This window comes from Molossus molossus, unplaced genomic scaffold, assembly GCF_014108415.1.
Source record: "Molossus molossus isolate mMolMol1 unplaced genomic scaffold, mMolMol1.p scaffold_m16_p_10, whole genome shotgun sequence".
Taxonomy (NCBI): Eukaryota; Metazoa; Chordata; class Mammalia; order Chiroptera; family Molossidae; genus Molossus; species Molossus molossus.
In genome coordinates this window covers 36,937,997-36,945,205 of record NW_023425345.1, presented here as the reverse complement: position 1 = coordinate 36,945,205, position 7,209 = coordinate 36,937,997, and positions in this window count along the sequence as shown.

Sequence of the window (7,209 nt, the reverse complement as noted above, 5' to 3'; positions counted from 1 at the left end):
ATTGGCTGCCTCCTGCACACCCCCCACTGGGGATCTGTTCCACAACCTGGGCACGTACCCTGACTGGAATCGAACCAGCGACCTCTTGGTGCATGGGTTGACACTCAGCCACTGAGCCACACCAGCCAGGCTCAATTTATTTTAAAAAATCATATATATATATATATATATATATATACACACACACACACACACACACACACACACACATACATATATACACACACGCACACATATATACACACACACATATATGTATATAGATATAGATATATAGATATATGTGATTTAATATAATATATATCATATGTTTTCTCTCTCTCTCTCTCTTTCTTTTTTAAATCCTCACCTAAGAATATTTATCCATTTATCTTCAGATAGAGTGGGAGGGAGAAAGAGAGAGAGAGAAAGAAACATCGATGTAAGAGAGACACATTGATTGATTGCCTTCCGCAAGACCCCCACCAGGGCGGGGAACCAAACCACAATGGAGATACATGCCCTTGACTGGAATTGAACCCATGACTTTTTGGTCCGTGGGCTGACACTCTAACCGCTGAGCCAAACCAGCCAGGGCTATATATTATTTTTAAAAAGCAAACTAAGCCCTGGCCGGTTTAGTTCAATGGTTAGAGCGTCGGCCTGCGGTCTAGAGAGACCCAGGATCAGTTCCCACTAAGGGCACGTACCTTTGCTGCAGTTTGTCCCCTGGTTGGGGTCGTGTGGGTGGCAGCCACTGGATATGTCTCTTTCACGTCGATGTTTCTCTCTCTCTCTCTTCCTCTCTCTCCCTCCCACTCTATCTGAACAAAAAAAATGAAAAAATGTCCTTGGGTGAGGATAAAAAGTAAATAAAAATAAATAAAGTTAGATGCTTCAGTAATTAAAAAAAATAGATAATAAATAAATAAATAAAAAGCAAATTAAACTTTGACAAGTAATCAATATCATTCACCCCTGCCTTTGACTCCTCAGTTCCCCTTCTCAGATCTGAATTCAGGTTTAATTCAGGGGCTTATTGATGCCACTGACCACCCAGACTATTTCTCTCTCTGTGATGTCTATCATCCTCATCCTAATGGTTGCAAGCCCAAACTACATTATACTTCCCTCCATGGCTGCAAGATGGCCTAAGGAATTTCAAGCATCAAATCTGCACACCGTGATATCCAAAGGTAAAAAATGGATCTTTTCTCCCTACTTCCTCTTTTTAATATAAAGGAAACTTTTGCCTAGAAACCTCCCTTCCCCCAGTAGATAGACCTACAAGTCTCATTCATCGGAATTGAATCACACGTTTACATCTAAACCAATCATTGACAAGGGGATCAGGGCCTCTGTGACCGCTTTAGGCAGGAGCTGATCCAGAGTCACACAGGACAAGTGCGGGCGCCTGAACAGTAATGAGGGGAAGTGAGGAGTGGAGGCTGGATGAGCACTGCTACTTTATTCTGCACTTTGCCTCATTTGTTAGGCAAAATCACTTGGAGATTGGTCTGTATTAGTAAAATCGGTTTCGAATTGAGGAGAAAAAAGAGCAAAAGCAATCATCCCAAGCAGTCAAGTTCAAACAAAAGCCATGTGTCACTGGATTAGTAACTATTCCATGACATTGAATATTAATGAGTCTTCTAAAATCCATGTGGAAAAGGAGATTCAAAAACTGAAGTTAAAAGAAAGACTAAAATGGTTTCACATTTTATGAAGTTATGCCAAAATTTAAGCTAATCTCCTCGGTTACTCACCAGCCCTCTAACGACAGAGGGGATATCCTCCCTCACACCTGCCCATCCTCACACACACCATCCCCCACTGCAAACTAAAGGTCCTGTGGGCAGTTTTTATCTTTCTCTAGTTCTGCTTGGCCATAGGTCTAGGGCTCTTCATTTAAAGATACTGTCTCACCCAGTCCCAATCCAAAGTGTGTAATCTTAAACTCAATTCCACCAACCAGTGAATTTAATTTTGCTTCCTTGGGACCCGTGAGTCCTGTTACCACCAATCTGCTCTTGACTCTGTAGCCAAAGGTGGTCACATTGTCGATATAAATGAATTTATCATAACTGGGAAACCCACTGCCATACATGGAACATGCTTTTCTCTTCTTTCCTTACTCCTTTTTTAGGTGCAGACCTCACAGATTCAGTCCTTTTCCTCCTCTGTGATTTTCTACCCCTTTTCCTCGACCTGGATACAACTTCTTCCTCTTCAGCCTTAGCATTCGGAGCAAAATAATCACTCTTCTATAAACCTACTTTTGCCCACCCCTGTATTTTATCTCGTCTATATGGATTTGCCTATTCTGGACATTTCACATAAATGGACTCATACACTATGTGGCCACTTGTGTGTGGCTTCTTTCACTTAGCATAATATTTTCAAGGGTCATTTATGTTGTAGATGCATCAGTAATTCATTTTTTATTGTTGTTGTTCAGGTAGAGTGGGAGAGGAGGGAGAGAGAGCGAGAGAGACAGAGAGAGAAACATCGACGTGAAAGGGACACATCAAGTGGTTGCCACCCGCACAACCCCAACCAGGGTCGGGGACAAACTGCAACCAAGGTACATGCCCTTAGCGGGAACCGAACCCGAGTCTCTCTGGACCGCATGCCGACGCTCTAACCACTGAACCAAACCAGCCAGGGCAATAATTCATTTTTTGTAGTTGAGTAATACTCCATTGTATGGATATACCATATTTTATGTATCTATCAATCAGTTGATAGATATTTGAATTATTTCTGTTTTTAGCTATTATGAAATGCTACTATGAACATTCATGTACAGGTTTTTGTGTGGACATATGTTTGCAGTTCTTTTGGGTACATACCTAGGACTAGAGTTACTGGGTCATATGGCTATATCATTTTACATCACCATCAACAAAATGTCAAGGTTCCAATTTCTTCACCTCCTCACCAACACTTATTATCTGTCTTTTTTATTATAGCCAAGAAGATGACATTTAAGCTAAGATCTGAAGGCACTGTGGGAGCGTGCCATGTGGATAGTAAGGGTCAGAGGCGGCCAGGCAGAGGAGCCAGCCAGGGCAAAGCCCTTGAGATAGGAGTGCGCCTGATGTACTCCCGGAATAGCAATGCAGACAGAGAAAATGGGCTGACATGATCAAAGGAAGTGAGCAAGCTGATGGAGGGCCCAACACAGGTGGTTGAAGGCCACTGTTAGGACTTTGGCTTTTACTCTACAAGAAATGAGAAGCCATTGAAGGTTTTTAGAGTAGAAGGGTGACGTGATTTGACAATATAACATTATCACTCTGATTGCTGAATTATATGTGGGCAAGGATGACATCAGGAAGAATCAGAGAGAGAATTGGTAGATTTAAAAATATATATTTTTTATTGATTTTTAGAGAGAGGGGGAGGGGGAGGGAGAGAGAAAGAGAAACATCAGTGTGAAAGCAGAACATGGATTGGCTGCCTCCTACCTGGGATCAAGTTCATAACTCGGGCATGTGCCCTTGACCAAGAATCGAACCAGCAACCTTTTGGTGCATGGGATGACACCCATGCAACTGAGCCACACCAGCCAGGGTGAGAACTGGTAGATTGATGCAATAATGGTGGCCTGTAGGGCAGTTGGCATCAGGGAGTAGTGAGAAGTAGTTTAATTCTGCATATGTTTTAAGGTAGAACCAAGAAGATTTTCTGCCAGACTATGAGTGGAACATTAGAAAGAAAGGAATCAAAATGTGTGGTTTACTGATTTTTTTACTTCAGGGTATAGTATATCAGGAAGTATGTTCAAATTCATTTCCTCTCTATGAACTTAGGCCAGAGCCAAAGTTCTTAGGTGATTCCACATGTCAAAAAATATTGTCCATGGTAATCAATAATAGTAATAATAATAATATCCAACCATCTCATGAGACAGGTAATATTTTCCTCAACTTACACATGTGTAAACGAAGATGTGATTAGTAACTGACAGCTTCCTTAATTTTTGTCCCCTTCCCACATTAGGAACAACCAGAAAAAGTCAAATATGCCCCCCTAACCATTATATAGAATGCCCTGCTTCTAGTTAGCACACCTACATCTTCCCTATGCCAACAGACTCCAGTCAGGGCATCCCTGAAGCCTCCCTCTTGTTCTGCTATAAACTTTCCCACTTCTCTGTCTTTGAGTCTGTGTTAAATTGCAAGGGGTGGTGGCTGACTTTCTTGCTACAGTGAACTCAGAATAAATAGCCTTTGCTTGTTCTTATTTGGTTCATCTTCATTTATTTCCACAGGCATCTTAGGTCAAGTTTCCCAGGAAATGGACTTTGAAATGAAGACTTGAGTGTAGGTTTATTGGGAAACACTCCCAAGATAATCACCTGTGAGGGGGGTATGGGAACAGGACTGGGCAGAGGGAGAAGTTGAATTGTGACACAGTTGCTCTAGCAGCTTTAACCCCCCCTTGAGGAGCTCTGAGTCTGGCCTTTCAGAAATGTCCCCTGGCCTGGATCAGTCACCGAATGCATGTTACCACTGGGAAAGGAGAGGAACCTTAGGTGAAGCAGGTCTCTTTAACCAAAGGCATGTTCGAGGGAGGATCCTGGCTGTGAACTCTCAGCAGCCAGCACTCTGGCTGGGGAAGGAAAACTTGAATACCTTGGGGGGGGGGGGAGTGGATTAGATGACCCACCAAACACACAGTTGGCAGCAGATGAACTCAACTTTAAATCCAAGTTTGAAGCTCTTTTAACTACATCATAGCTGTCTTCACTCAAAAAAAAAAAAAAAGACAAACGGAAATTTTGTGACCGCTCATTTTCTTTCCTCCTAGTCCAAAACCAAAACATTATTTGTAAAGTGATTCTGACATGTTTAGTGAGTGATTCTGAACATAGCCACTGAATATGGCATTTACAGGATCTGAAACAAGACCCAACAACCAAAGTCGTTAACTGAATTACCACATGCAGATATTTCTATCAGCTTAAAATTACAATACTTCACTACATGTTTCCCTGTCTGGCTAGAGCAGGACATTGTGATGTCCAGCTTTCCAGCCTGAGATGCTGACAAATTGAAAATAAATTAATGTGAAATGGTATCATCTCCACTTTAAGGATATTCATTCCCCAGGGGAAATTATTCTTAGTCAAAATCCTAATAGCAAGTATGCATAACCAATGGACATAGGCAACAATGCTGGGGGTTGGGGGGGCGGGATTGGTAGGAGGGTATCTAGGAGGGGAAAAGGAGAAACATCTGTCACAAAAATAAATCAATAAAGAAAATCTTAATAAAATATATCTTGAAAGTTAGTAAAATATTAATTTATTCTTTCAAAGAATCAGGTTCCCTACCTTATTTCTTAGTGTTATATGATTATTGCAATACTTTTAGCTTTATTTGAGCTACTTAAATTCAATACCTCCTGTTTGGTTTTACAAATAAATCAGCTTATACTGTATTCAGCTATACCTGAAGATTATAAAAAAACAAACAAACACCAAGTTGTAGCTACAAATTTGTCTGAATAGTCCCTTTATCTGTAAACAAGTCTAGCTGTGACATTATTTTCATCTGTCTGTCAGCATATCCTTCCACCATCACAAGAACTTTTGAATATATTACTCATTGTTCCAAGAGCTTCTAGCTTTTTCCCTTTTTGTGTGTCCTGGAAATCCCTTCACCCATCCCCTGGCCCTTCACCTCTCCTCCAAAGTTAGTCACTTCTTGGTAGCCTTGTATGGGGTCTCAGCCAAATTGTAATCTCAGGTAGCTTTTGCCCATTACATCGCATAGTGATTCTTAAACTTTGAGTCCTAAGAATTATCAGGGGGAACTATTAAAATAGAAAATATTAGAGATTCACCCTTGATCTAAAAATGCAGAATTTCTGGAGGATAGCTTAGACAAATGTATAATTATAATTAAATGTCTCTTTGTGGAGTTCTGTTAAACATCCCAGTTTGAGAACCACTCACAAGCAAATTTCACATTTCTGGCAACTGATACAGTTTCTTAGCTATAGAAGATCAGGCTACAGGTGGCATTTGGAGTTGATTCTTTTCTAAAGTTGTATATATAATAGTAGTCTATGAAAGTTGGAACAATAGGCTGGCTTTTCCCAGCAGTAATACATTTGTGTGATAAGGCCTATCAGGATGGAAACATTATAAATACAAAGAACTGCGGCTGATCTGGGGAAAATGGCTATGAAAGAATTGGAAAGATCTGCTGATTTCTGGAATGTTAAAACAAAAAGTCAGTAAAGGAGTTGAAGATTACTTCAAGGGACATTATTGAACAAATATTGAATGTAGCACTGGATCAGGTGTTAGGGAGCTCACAAAGATAAGAACACATAATTTAATGGACTCCAACAGGTATTTCTTGAGTACCCATTATGTGCACTGTATTGTACCAAAGCGCACCAGGACATGGTTCCAAAGTCTGCATTTGTATTAGATTCAGCTGGGGAGATTTTTAAAAATAAAATTGCTGGTCCCCACACTGTTGCTATTAAATCTAAATATCTGGGGTTGGAATTGGAAATTTCTAATGTATAAATATCTCCAAGTGATTCTGATGCATGCAGTCAAAGGACCAGTATTTGCGAATAGCAGTACCAGAGATCACGACAATGAATGGGCGTAGTGTTTGTTTTCACGGCATGTACAAACTGGTATGTTGAGCAATATGCTCTACCAACTTTCTTGACTGCCTTATATTCATGGCTTCTGTTTTATTCGTGATGTGCCTTTTCTCTGAAATGCCTTTTCCTCCTCTCTGCCATGAAAATATTGTCCATTCTTCAACATCCATTCAAATGTGAGAGTTGGAACTGTGTTCCTTAATCTCCCGGTCACCACTTTTCCAACCCCACCTCCATTACACAACCCTGTATAAAATCTACCCTTCATCTCCTTCACCTCCTTCATCTTCTTTTCATCCCCATTTCCACTCCTTTAGCTCATCTGAACCCCTCGATGGCCTTTTAATTGATCTTTCACACTCCATCGGCCCTCCTACCACAATTTATTCTTTATGGTCCTTTAATTTTGCACAGTTCAAATTTAACTTTTTTTTTTCATAGTGAAAAGAAAGTTTACTATTTCCTCATTACCTACAAAGTTAGGGATAAAAATGCTCCATTCAAAACTGGCATTTGAAACTACCTCATCAATTAGACTTTGATTATAAGCCACAGAAACAACTCTGAATAACTTAAGCAGACAGAAATGGGCTA